This window comes from Panthera leo, chromosome F2 (genome assembly GCF_018350215.1).
Source record: "Panthera leo isolate Ple1 chromosome F2, P.leo_Ple1_pat1.1, whole genome shotgun sequence".
NCBI classification, from domain to species: Eukaryota; Metazoa; Chordata; class Mammalia; order Carnivora; family Felidae; genus Panthera; species Panthera leo.
Window position 1 is genome coordinate 64,747,574 of NC_056695.1, and position 14,069 is coordinate 64,761,642.

The 14,069-nt window shown below is 36.4% G+C and overlaps 1 long non-coding RNA gene across 1 annotated transcript; it reads right to left on the bottom strand.

The window, feature by feature from the left end:
- Positions 1 to 8,127: 8,127 nt before the first annotated feature.
- LOC122211213 lies at positions 8,128 to 13,742 on the bottom strand. Its single transcript, XR_006198561.1, has 3 exons — positions 13,475 to 13,742; positions 11,966 to 12,238; positions 8,128 to 8,380 (listed from the first exon to the last, which is right to left on the bottom strand). It is a non-coding gene; the product is annotated as an uncharacterized LOC122211213 (long non-coding RNA).
- Positions 13,743 to 14,069: the final 327 nt, after the last annotated feature.

Sequence of the window (14,069 nt, forward strand, 5' to 3'; positions counted from 1 at the left end):
CTTTTTAAAAGAACATTTGAAACTCTCACACACTGACCTAAAAGGTCAAACTTTTGATCAGATGATAGGGTGAGAAGTTCTAGTGAGACATGGCCAAAAGTGCACTCAGTAGATGTTATTGTGACCAGAAGGTCCCAAAGAGCCTATAGCTGTCAACAGCTTCAAAGATTTCAAAGGCCACTCTTCCTACTGCTTTTAATCCTAGACTTTTAAGAGTCACAAACCTTTCAAACCCTTGGGCAGTCTCTGTGAGCTTACCAGCTATTCTTGAAAGATGCATAGATGCTAAGAGCTAGAAAATTGACTCTTTGGCTTTGGTACTTGGAAAAGGACAAAAATTTTCTATCAGACTATGGAAAGAAACATGTGATCTTGATTTAAAACATGTGATCTCAGGAAAATGAGACCCAAGACCCTCATTTCTTCCTTGCAGCTAAGGTTCACTTCAATTTTACCTCTATTACTTCCAGTTCAAGTAATACATGAGTCTCTTGGATAAAAAAAAGTTCTGACTCTACAAAATAAATACACAATATGTGTGTAAGTGTACACATACATATTTGTGTGTATATTCCTGTATGTATGTGACAATATGTATATCTCCCAGAATAAAATTTGCATTTACTTATACTTAACTTTTTTCCATGTAAAATGTAATCATTGTTTCTGTTTTTATTTCTCAGACATAATGCTTATACATTACAGAATTTCAAGAGCGTGAGTGTTTTAGAGAGTACTGTCTTCAGCCATGCATACTAAATGGCTTAATCTCTTGCTACTGACGCTTTCTACTTTATAAATCATTAGTTAGGTATGGTGACCTATATCAACTAAAAATGAGTGAAGATCAGAAGAGATGCATGGAAATAAGATGCAACTAACATTCATTTCTTGTCTTTTAGGACCTGTATATGGATTAGATTTGTGAAAATAACAAGTGTAAGGGTATCCTGTTGATAGTTAAATAGCTGGTGATGAAAATTTATTAAGCAACCATATATTTCAAGTTCATTATCTCCAAATGGTTTTGAGTGCTTCTTAATCAAGAAAAAAATATCATGCAACCCAAACATATGCATACATTTGGAAATATATATATATAAGATTCACAAAAATAGAAATTTAAAAATTATTACATCAAGATAGATAAAATTATGTAACTTTTATTATGTTTAATAATAGTACAAAAACATTTTTCTGTCATTAAAATATTTTTAGCAATTACATTAGTCTGAGTAGTACTGTCTCCCTTGTAGTAACGACAATGACTTTTCATTGGCTTATCATAATGAATTTTATTTCTTGCTCACATTAGAGTCCAATGTCAGTATGCTTTCATTGGTAATTTCGTCTCACATAACTTCAGGCTTTGTCCATATTGCAATGTGGCAACATGTGGCCTCCATAGTCCCTTTTAAAAAGGGAAGTAAATTCTAAAAGGTTACACAAGAAGTTTTAAGGGCCGAGCTCAGAAGTTAGCACACAACTCTTCAACTTCTATATCATTAACCAGAATCCAGTCAAATGACCCTGATCTTATAATGGGAAATGAGGCTTGGAAATGAGGTCTTTATGTGTGTCCAGAAACAATAATGGAGTAAACACCTAGCATTGTTTGTGTGATAATAGAATTTATTACTGTTATAATTAATGTGTTTGATTAATTCAGTTAGAGCAAGACAAATTAATAAGCTTAATAACTATAAAATATTGGCTTCATACACCATACTACAGAAATTCAAAGACCTGGTTCTAAATTTAATTTATTTCAAAACTGGCTTTAAGGGCTTGTGGTTGCTGAAAAAGTTACTTCATAAAGATATGCAGATTAGAATAGGAGAAGAGAACTGGAAAAAGATATTTTTGTGTGTTACAAGCCTTAAAACTCTTTAGCCTGACAAGGGAATGTACTTTATCTTTTGACCCTATTGTTGTCTTACTTCCTGCAGGCCATTCTCTGCAGCAAGAAAAATAACTGGTTCTCTAACGATTTCAGTATTTTGCTATTAAAGAATATCAAAAGTGGTTCCTAAGCATTTATTTCACCTTGAGAGAAAATTTTGAAAAGTACATGTTTTAGTACCATCTTAAAGCACTGTTAGAAAAATCAAAGAGCTACCTCTTAGTAACAATGGCATCAGACTGTTACTGACTTATACCAACTATCAAGGCCCAGTGTGCCCTCAAGAGGAGCTTCATAATTAATTGAAATGGATACAAATCCATAGTTGACATAGTCTCCATAATAATTTTAAATATTCAGGTTTACATCTTACTTTTATTTTATGGCATGGGTGATATAAAGCCTGTTCTAGTAGAATGGGCTGGCTTCTTTGTCCATGTTCTTGGCTTCTGCTGTGCTTACATTTTTAATATTGTCTTCAATTTTCGATTTCTTAATAGGAACATTTTAAGTCACTTACTCATTTCATTAGCACTAGATTTTTTAAAACTACTTGATGTGATTTATAAATTTACTTAAGTGGATAGAAGTAAAGTACAAGTTATTGCAATGCACTAAAATAGAGAAAAATAAATGAAAGCTCCATTGCCAATCCCTTCACATTTGGGGACTTCCACTCTTCCTCTGACCATCTCTTGAGTCTCTGCCATCTTTAGTTGTATGTGACCATCTGCTAGGTGACCTGAGTGGGCCCCCCCCCCCTTGTCTATCTATGTTTTAAATATTTGGAAAAGAATTGACTTCTGTTTACAAATAAATACAAGCCCAAGTTCTAGTATTTTCTTCTTTCAACCCAATGGAGCATTTTAAGCATTCCCCGAGTGTACATGTCCCACATTTGAAGACACTCTTTAGGAACTTACAGATGATTAAGAGTTTTTATGATACGTTAATCCTAAAACTTTTAGGGAAAAAAAGTTTGATATAAAGCTATTTGTTTTTGCCTGCGTATTAATTTTAGTTTTCCAGTTTAGTACTATTTTCTTTTTATTGTTTATCATAGTCTTTTAGTGTTTACATTTTCTGAAGTCTTAATCAGGCTCTGGATATTAGCCTAGGTGAATTATTTTTATGTGAAAAGTTCAGGGGTGGGATGGAGGGGAAGCATGGGGGTTTGAGCCTGGGCCAGCGAGGCTACTTCTGCCCATGTACTAAAATCAAGGTGGCCACAGCTTTTCACTGCCACCACCAGCATATTTATGTAAGAAACAGATGAGGCCCTGTGCTTCAATGTTCATCCAGTTTTTTTGTTAAAAAATAAGTAATTACAATTCACATATACAAGGAATTTCCTAAATTTACACTGGATTTTATACTACTTTGGGTAAGATGTTATTGTATCTACTAAATATACTAAATACGTTGTGGTGAACAAGATGGCCCTGAAGTTGGACTTTCTGGGTCCGAATTCTGGCCCTGCAACTTAATATGTGCACAGCTTCGACAATTTATTTAATGTCCTTGGGACTCAATTTTCTGGGGTGCCTGGGTGGCTCACTTGGCTGAGCTTCTGACTTCTGCTCAGGTCATGATCTCTCAGTTCTTGGGTTCGAGCCCCACGTCGGACTCTGTGCTGACAGCTCAGAGCCTAGAGCCTGCTTCAGATTCTGTGTCTCCCTCTATCTCTCTGCCCCTTCCCCACTCACTCTCTGTCTCTGTCTCTCTCTCAAAAATAAACATAAAAAAGACTCAATTTTCTATCTCATAAATGTATTTGAAGTTTAAATAAGATAATACACTAGCTTGTATGCAATGCCTGACAGAAAATTTGTGGCCAAAATGTAGTTTTGTTATTATACTAACAGTTATTACTAATATCTATGACTACTACCCCTGAATAGTGTAGGGATAAATATGTATGCATGTATTTATGTATGTATGTATGTATGTATGTATGTATCCTTTGCAAAATTTGACTCTATTTTAAGATGTTTAAGTTTCTTGATTCATCCTTAAGCCACTGATTCTAAAATCATCTTACTTGCATCATGACCATATAAATCTAAGTGTAAGAGGTAAGAGTATGTCAGAATGTGGGTTTCATTGAAGCTCTTAGAAGAGTCTGTTAAGTCCCTGGAGCATCTTGTTTTTTAAGTACTGTTGTTCATTTATGTACTTACATATTTGTTTTCATTTTTTACCATACTACCCCATTATTATTATTATCATCATTATTATTACTATGTTTATTATTAGTGAACCATTAATAAAGTGTTTCTGGATTTTAGAGCAGAATACCAAAAGTAAATGCAAGAACAACAAAAATCCGTCCTGTTTGTATCACAGTCTGGCCCATGACTCAAGGTCGGTGTTGAAGCCAACAAAAGAAAAACAAGCCAAGGACTGAATTCATATTTGGACTGTTGCATTCTGGGTGTGCCGTGGAGCTTCACAGCCTTTTAGGTTAGATTACTTACTCTGTTCTCATTTCCCCATGCTCCATGTGTTTTTCGGGAAGAGCTTCCAATGGAAAAGGCACTGGTCCATACCAGCTGCAAGGAGTTTGTTTATAATGATCAATTCAAATGAGCAAACAGTGATTGAACACCTGTCATGTGACACAATCTGCGCTAAGTGGCAGGACACAAAATAAGGAACCAAATACCAGGTCTGCCTTCCAAAGCTTCAAACTGCAGTTGAGAAAGAGGAGGAGGAGAGGGAGTGAGGGAGGAAAAGAGGGAAGAAGGGAGACTGAGAGGCATGTCCCATAGGACTTCTACAAGATAAGCACTTGAAAGGAAGAACAAATTGCAGAAGAGGGGAGATGAGCTAAATCTTTTAAACTAGGAATCCTATTTTGAACCTACCTATAAACTAAATTTCCGACTTGATTTTGAAACAGTAGAGGAATATCCAGGTTTCCACTTCTTATGCCTTTTATTTTAGAATTAAAATTATTTTTTAAGTCCTAAAGATGTGATGCTACAAGTGGAAATTATACTTGCTGAGTTGATAGTGTATGTCATGGCTTTAGACGAGCCTACCTCATTGTATACATGGTATTAATTAAAGCCAGAGTTCATCTGGTATCCCCCAGCCCTTGCAAGTTAAAGCAGAGAGAGGCGCTCGCGCGCGCTCTCTCTCTCTCTCTCTCAAAATAAACTTAAAAAGAAAATCCTCCAAGTAGGAGAAAGTATTCTTAAACATTGAATTCCAAATAACTTTTTCTTCTATGTAAATTACGTTCTGACAGATGCTAGTTAATTACGGATCAATTATTAGAGATGAGCAATAATAATGAAAAAGTGGAACTAGGATTTCATCTACTAGGAAGAGAGGCATAATATCTCCTAACTTAAGGGAAAGGCAGAGCTCACCAAGTTCTGCCCCCTTAATCAATTGATGAAATTCAGAGCGGGTAATGTGACCTACCTTAGTTCTGGGCTACCTTATTGCAAAATTGTTACGAGAATCTGTTATCTCCTGATACCTCATCTAACAATTTGTCAGTACAGATTCTTTCCCCACTCTGCCTGGTAGTTGTAGCAGCCAGGTTAGAACTGGCAGTATTTCAATCTTTAGGCCTTTTCTTGTCTGAATAGGTCTGTGCATCCAGGAGCAAGTAAGACTCTAGGCTACACAATCATCATCACCCTACATCTATGCTTGCTTAGGAGAAATGTGTAGATGAAAGTATTTTAACATTTCTGTACTACACATCACTCCAAGGATTTGATTGTTTTAGGTGAACACAGGATGCATAACATTGCTAAGAGCAAAACATTTAGCACCATCTCAGTGTTTGAGTCCTGGGTCTACCCTTCACTAGCTCTGTGACTGTGGGCACCTTATCATCTCTGTGCCTCAGTTTCCTCATATCTAGAATAAGGGGAATAATGATATGTCACAGGTTATGGGGGTTGAAAGAGGTAATATATAGAAATATACTTTGTGTGTGTTGGGAATTCATTCCTTTTTACTATTGATTGTCTATATTTATTAGCCTATTGGTGGCAATTAAGCTGTTTCCAGTATAGGGCTATAATAACTAAAGCCACTATGAATATTTTTGTGCAAGTCTTTTTGTGAATACTTATTTTCACTTTTCTTGACTAATAACTGAGGTCATAGAGTAGGTGTGTACTTTACACTACCAGAAACAGCTAGATTTTTTTCCCAAAGTGGTTGTACCATTTTATATTGCCACCAACAAGGTATGAGAGTTGAGTTGGCTTTGTTCATTTTCTCTATTTTATGTTTTCTTTTTCATTGATTTCTGCCATTGTCATTCTAATTTCTTTCATTCTTCTTATTTTGGGGTTACTCTTTCTTTCCTACCTTCTTAAGGTATAATTTTAAGTCTTAGGGCTTAGTTGGTTTTTTTTTTTTTTTTTTCCTTTTTACTAGAAGCATGTAAAGCTATCCATTTCCTTCTGAGTACTGCCTTAGCTATATCCCTCGAGTTTTAATACCAGTTTTCATTATTATTTGAAAATATTTTCTCAGGGCTCCTGGGTGGCTCAGTTGGTTGGGCGGCCAACTTCAGATCTCATGGTTCATGGGTTCAAGCCCTGCGTTGGGCTCTGTGCTAATAGCTCAGAGCCTGGAGCCTGCATCAGATTCTGTATCTCCCTCTCTCTCTCTCTCTCTCTCTCTGCCCCTCCCCCACTACTGCTCGCTCTCTCTCTCTCAAAAATAAACATTTAAATTTTTTTAATAAAAATATTTTCTCACTTCTCTTTTTTAAAAACTTAAATTCTGGAAAAATTTTTGATTTACAGAAAAATTGAGAAGATAGTACAGAGAGTTCCCATGTAGCCCATACTCAGTTTCCCCATTATCAATATCTCCATTAGTCGGTAAAATTGGTGCAATTAAGGAATCATTTTTGGGACAGTTATTATTAACTAAAGTCCATACTTTATTCACACCTCCTTAGCTTTTACAAAATGTCTTTTTTCTGTTCCAGAATCCTACAGGACATTACAATACATTTAGTTATCCTATCTCCCTGGGATCCTATTTGCTATGCCGGTTTCTCAGACTTTCCTTGTTTTGATAACCTTGACAGTTCTGAGGAGTACAGGTCAGGTGTTTTATAGAATGTCTCTCTCAGTTGGGATTTGTCTGATGTTTTCCTCATGATTAGACTAGAGTTATATGTGATTTCTTTTTTGGTAGTGGATTCTTACACTATCCACATGTTTGGTATTATTTCCTGGATGTGTTATTATCCATAATTTTTAATTTAATTTCATGTGTAAACAAAGTATGTTATTAAATATTTTTTAAAAATGAGACTTGAGCCGTGGCCTTGCATAGTACCATTTTTGAAGTATCATTTTGAAGCATCTTTTTTTAGATGGTGAGCACACCATGAGCAAGTGAAAAAAAAAATGTGTATTTGACAGTTATTGAGTTTATTCCTGCATAATTATCAGTTAGGGACACATTAATGTTCTGTTAATCTTATCTCTACCTTTTCTGATTTCCTTTTTGTTCCATTACTCTCTCGATTGTTGATAAAGGGGTAATAAAATCTTCAACTGTGATTGTAGGATTGTCTCCTCTCCCTTTCTGTCTGCATTGAAATTTTGGTATTAAATACACACATTTAGTCTCTGATTAACTGACTTTCTTTTTTTATACACTTTAAAAATTTTTATTTTGAGAGAGAGAAAGCACGTGAGCAGGGGAGAGGGACAGAGGGAGAGAGAGAGAGAGAGAGAGAGAGAGAGAGAGAGAATCTCTATCCTGAGCGTGGAGCCTAGTGCAGGGCTCAATCCCACAAACAGTGAGATCCTGACCTGAACCAAAATCAAGAGTCAGACCCTCAACCAACTGAGCCACCCAGGTGACCCTGATTAACTGACTTTATTATCATTATGGGATGTCTGTATTTTAATTTGGTAATGTTCTTTGCCTTAAAATGTATTTTATCTGATATTAATATAGTCACTCCTACCTTCTTATCTTACTATTTGCATGAAATATTTATTTCCACTTACTTTCTTAATTCCTATTTGTGTCTTTTGATGTAAATTGTGTCTCTGATAGGATAGACTAGTATATAGCTGGATTTTATGCATTGTGGCAAGCTTTGCCCTTTAGTATGAAGAATATTTTAAAATTTTACATTGCAGGATTATGGACCACAACAAAGCACAGAATTATTAGCTTTTAATTTCAGAAGCCACAGTTTAGGTTTTTTTCAGTCTTCTGGTCTTTAGGTTTTTTTCAGTCTTTCAGTTTCCATAAGCCAAGTAAGGTAAATAGGGCTATTAAACCCTACAGATGAGTAGGGTTTAACATTTTGAGATGCTATCAAGCTCACTCAGAGTTCAGCAGCATTTGTCCTCAGGGCCAATAAGGTTTGGAGCAGTTGTGTCATTGCAGAGAAATTTCCTGGGTTATCCATTTCTTCCTTGTACAACTTCGATCAAGTTGCGTTATCTCTCTGACTTTAACTTTTCTTTTCTGAAAAATCCCAAATTTCCTAGATTGTTGAATTCTTAGGTTAAATATTACTTTGTTACTCCATGTTACTTTTCATAATATTATCTATCATGGTACTCATCATGACTTTAGTTAGTATTTATTGATGTGTTAACTTTTTCAATATCTTACTCTTCCAATAGGCTGCAATATACATAGCGACCTGTTATTTATTTATTTTTTTTAAGGTTTATTCATTTTTCAGAGACAGAGAGACAGAGCGTGAACAGGGGAGGGGCAGAGAGAGAGGGAGACACAGAATTCGAAACAGGCTCCAGGCTCTGAGCTGTCAGCACAGAGCCTGACACAGGGCCCGAACTCACGGATGGCAAGATCATGACCTGAGCTGAAGTAAGACGCTTAACTGACTGAGCCACCCAGGCGCCCCTTAGTGACATGTTTAATGATTATTTTTATCTCTATATACATAGCTACACATATTTATATCAATATTGATATGTATAGATATATATATAGTGCCAATCCAATGCCCTGACATAATAATCATCATCATTTGTTGTGTATTTATGACATGCCAGACATTTCTCTAGGTATTTATATACAATTTTCACAGCAATCTTACAAGGTAGATTATTTTTATGCTTATTTCACAAGTGAGGAAAACAACATAGGACCCAAAATTCTAAGTTATTTGCCTCAAATTAAAGCTATTAATGTAACATTCTATGTCAACTACACTAAAAAAAGAAAAAAAAATGAAAGAGGTAAAAGCTAGAATAAAGTATAGATAATTTGGCTCAATAATGTCACCTAAACAAATCCTTAGAAATATTCTACACTGATTCAAAGGAATGTGGTAAGTGCTCAGAGAGTATTTTTCAATGTACAATAAAAACTTAAAGGCTAATAATTTGAGCTTGTGCTAAATAATTTACACAAAATCATCTGTTTTAATTCTCTGAGCAATGTCATGACACAGAAGCTGTTGTAATTCTGTCTGACGATGAGGTGTTAAATGGCTAGACCAAGATCACACAACTAACTTGTTTAAAGATTAGAACTTAAATGCCTATCTTCACCATTGATCTTCCCTCCAAAATTTTTAAGAGGATGAAATAAAGAATGATTGTGAAGGTTCTTTGTGAATGCAGAACAACTTCTGGTAGAAAATTCTGGTAGGATAGTGTCATAGTCTGTGGTATGGAGGAAGTATCACCTCAGCACTTCATGACTCTTAATATCAAAGTCTACTTAACCACACCTCTATCTGAGCTTGCCTTCATGACTTGTTTGTCCAATGAGACAATTAACAATATGACATGAATAAAGGCTTGAAAATCTCTTGTTTATCAGGACTTTCTTCTTGCTGCTCTTGGGAATCCTGCAACCATCACCACGTGAATACATCTGGGCGAGGCTGCGGGATAATTAGAGACATGTGGCCTGTCACCCCACTAACACTGAACCCACGACCAGTCTTGTGAGGAACGCCATCCTGACCACCCATCCCCAGCTGAGCTGCTAAGTGGGCCCAGGATGGAACTGCTCAGCCCAACTCACAGCATTATCAGGAATAATACATTTTGTGCGTGAGCCAAAGTGTTTTGGGGTGATAGTTACACAGCAAGAATTAACTGACACAATTCCCACCTTTGGTTTATTCTTTTGGTTTGTACCATTAGATGCATGTTCCACATGGTGGTTGTGGTGGTAGAGGGGGCAGTGGTCTAGTGAAAATAAGATGAGAAATTGAGATCAATGTGCCCCATACTACGTAATAACCTGATTTGCTTGTATTTAGAGTGAGAGAAATGTGAAATCAACTGTGGCTAAACACATTATACCCTTAATTACAAATAATTACGTCGTAGATGGGGCACCTGGGTGGCTCAGTCTGTTAAGCATCAGTCTTTGACTCAGGTCATGATCTCACAGTTCATGAGTTTGAGCCCTACATTGGGCTCTCTGCCCACTTCAGATCCTCTGTCCCCGTCTCTCTGCCCCTCGCCCTCCTCTCTCTCAAAAATGAATAAACATTTTTTAAAAAATCACATTGTGGGGGCACCTGCGTGGCTCAGTTGGTTGAGCGGCCGACTTCGGCTCAGGTCATGATCTCGCGGTCCGTGAGTTCAAGTTCTCGTCAGGCTCTGTGCTAACAGCTCAGAGCCTGGAGCCTGTTTCAGATTCTGTGTCACCCTCTCTCTGACCCTCCCCGTTCATGCTCTGTCTCTCCCTGTCTCAAAAATAAATAAAAATGTTAAAAAAAAAATCACATTGTGGATGAAATGTTTTTGGTGATTGTATTTTACTAAAAAGGATGTTATAAAGGATCATTTTTTTCTATTATCCAAACACAGTAGCTGGATTATTTTGGAAGACATCTTGGAAAGAACATTAATTTTCATGCTAAACTTGTTCTGTAATGTTAGCCTCTTTGGCAAAATGGATGCTAAGGAGCACTTCTGCAATGTTCCCTTCAGATCATTTCGTCTAATCCTCTTCTACCCCTAAGACATCTTCTATAAACGCAAGTATTGGTTGTTACTTAAAACTGTAGATAGAATCTATTTCCTCTATAGCAAACATTGCCAAGATGATTTTGGTAAGCTCAAAATTCAAACATACGGCTGACTGTCATCAGTCATAAATAAACTGGGTATTTTTTATCATAAAGCAAACAGAAGCCCATGTAAAATATATACTACTTAATGAGTTATAGAGTTCATATTTGTCATCATATGGGGAGGCTCCTTCAAAATCAATGCCAGGGTTCTTTCTTCTTAGACAACCCAGTCCAGTCGTTTGTCTTTGGCCCGATAGCTTATGCCAGGCGCATGGAAAGAACAGAGTGTTCAGATTCCAAAGAATTCTGTTTGATTTTTAGTATTACAATTAACAAGCCATGCTTTGTGGGATAATGAGACTACTTAATATCTTTGCAAATAAATGTTCTTATCTCTAAAATAGCTTGTATTTATTGAGTATTTACTATGTGCGAGGCACTGGGCAGTATGCTTTATATGAGATATCTCATTAATTCTCACAGAAACCCTATGAGGTAGACTTTTCATTATTTTCATTTTTACCCACAAGGAAATTAAGGTTTGGACAGTTTAAGTGTCTTGTCTAAAGTGATAAAGACTGTGATTTGTAGAGCCAGGGTTCTAGAAAGTTCTGACTCCAGAGCTCAAAATTGTTATTACTCTGCCATAATCATTCTCTCCCCATGCTACCTCCATCTAAATTCTCTTGGGAATTTTCCTCCTTTTCACTATGAAAGCATTATAATAAGGATAAAATGAGAATGCATATGTAAGAGTTTAAGTACTTGAAAGCACTATACATATTAATATTCATTCAACAAGTAATTATAAGCAGCTACCATGCAAATAACAATTGCCAAACTGGATTTCAACCAGCCTGGCATATGGATACAAACAGTTACTCCAAGGAATGTGCATTAAAAGTCAGAATTGTCCTCCGTGGCACCAATGTTCAAAATTTTGCAATGTACCCAAATATTTTTGTTGCCTTTAATAACTCTGTTGATTGTCTGTGAACATATATAAATATTTTTGAATTAGTATGTGTATCTTCATTCCTTACCTCTGGGGTAACGAGTTCCATATGTTTATTCTCAACTCATTTGTCCTTTTGTTTGTTGCTTAAAGTCTCTCAAATTTCAAAGGATGTTTCTAGTATTCTGAGATCTCGTGAATGAGTTAGAGCCAACTTACTCAAATCCTTCATGATTGTATAGATTTCAATTATATCTTACTCGTTCTCTGTTTTCCCATCTCCCCAATCTGAAGAGTCATAATATTTTTGAAACTCTTTTTAGAAACATTAGGTGTTGTCTCTGTGATGCCAAACATCTGGCTGAAAATGGAATAAAAAAGGGAAACATCAGGATGTATTCACATATCCAGCTGTTTGGCATTAGGTAAGTTTCTAGTTCTCATTCAGATATGTAAAGGCAGGGAATATGTGGCTGTATCTTCCTTTCTCCGAGGGTTACTGAGTGGTGCAAGAGGGTAATAGGTTTAGCAGTGATAAGTCAGGATGTCATGGTGTCAATACATCCAAGGAGGTGACTGAATTCAGTTTCTGTTCTCTGGCTTTGAAACAATACGATGATTTTCCTCTAGTGACTTGCAAAGGCAGAGAACTGAAACTGAATTCCAAAAAGGAAGCCTCCCAGAGTGTTTAGTAACTAGATGGGGGCTTTGTGGCTGTTGTGGTAAATTTAAAAGTTAGGACATCCTGTGGTTTGGTAAGGATTAGAGTAAGCGACCAAGAAGAACTATTAAGGAAGTGTTCTCGAAAACCCTTTTCTCAGACGAGGCCATAATTGTGTAACTTGTACGGAGCTGCAATACTTTCATAGTGTACTGCACAAGACATCTTACATGATAAATTACCTACAACGTTTGGATAATGGAAGAAAAGGGCCATTTAATATTACATACAATGAGCAAAGTATTGCAGTTTCTAATTAAGTGCCCAAGTCTGTTGTACAATGAACTATTTGTTGAACTTTTAAAATATAATTTGGAACCTTTGAGTAAATGACTTACGGCCATGTGGTAAAAACAGAGACATTTATGCTGGGACACATGGATTGCATTATCTTTTCTGAGGCTTGCTTGCTCACTCTTCCACAAGCTGGGCCAGACTACCTGGCATAGCCAGGAAGCAAGAATCCAGGTGAATTGGCGGGGAGGACCCTGCTCTACCTTAGGTGGCAGTAAGCCAAAGGCTATTCTGGAAGAAATTCTGAGATTAATTGTTCTCTGGGAAATGGTACCTTCTGATTTCAGAATGTTAGTGACATCAAGGACGAAGGAATCCCATTAGGACCTAGGGAACTGTGTAATAGTTTAAGATAGGTTCCTTGGGTCAAGCTGTGCCACAACCTGTTTCCTGAAATTCAGAGAGAAATCAAAAACTTTGTGCATGGATATATAACTTAGGAACATGAGAGCACATGCCAGCATGTTCATGCATATATTTTCATCCCTTTAACAGTCTTAAGTTATTTGAAGTTCCCGTTTACTTGATTTGCCCAGAAACAGTCTCTCAGTTCTTGGGGGGGAAAATGTCTTAAAGACCTACCAAGAGGCTCCAGAGTCTTCTTGGACATCAAGGCTCTTTACAAACATTTTTGATGAGTCAAGTGCAAACAAATCAGATATAAAAAAGCCAGGTTTTTTTTTCTTGACAAACATGAACTTAATAACAAGGGAATGAGGGGTGGGAGGAATAAACAAAAGGTGGGAAGATCTTGGGAAAACATCTTCTGAGCTTTGATGATCACAAAGTGGTATACAAAGATTTCTTGCTACATGAACACAACCAAGGCTGGATTCACTCAACACTGCTATTGTTTCAGCTGGAAATCTGGTGATAATATTTAGCTCAGTTGCTATTTAGTATTTTCTCAAAGTGACTCTGATGTAAAACCCTCTATGATGTCATAGTTCTGCATAGCAATTGATAGTATTAGTATTTGGGGGTGCCTTTTTTGAGAATTAGAATACATTCCTGCTTTGTAAATGTGAATATAATCACATCTAGAATTCAGGAATAAAGTAAGGATATCAGGAAAGACTTCTTGTAAAAGAGAGATGCTTAAAATGAGTTTTAAAGGATGTGAAGAATTTAACCATTCGTAGAAATGTGGTCAGATTCATAGGAAAAAATGCTTCTG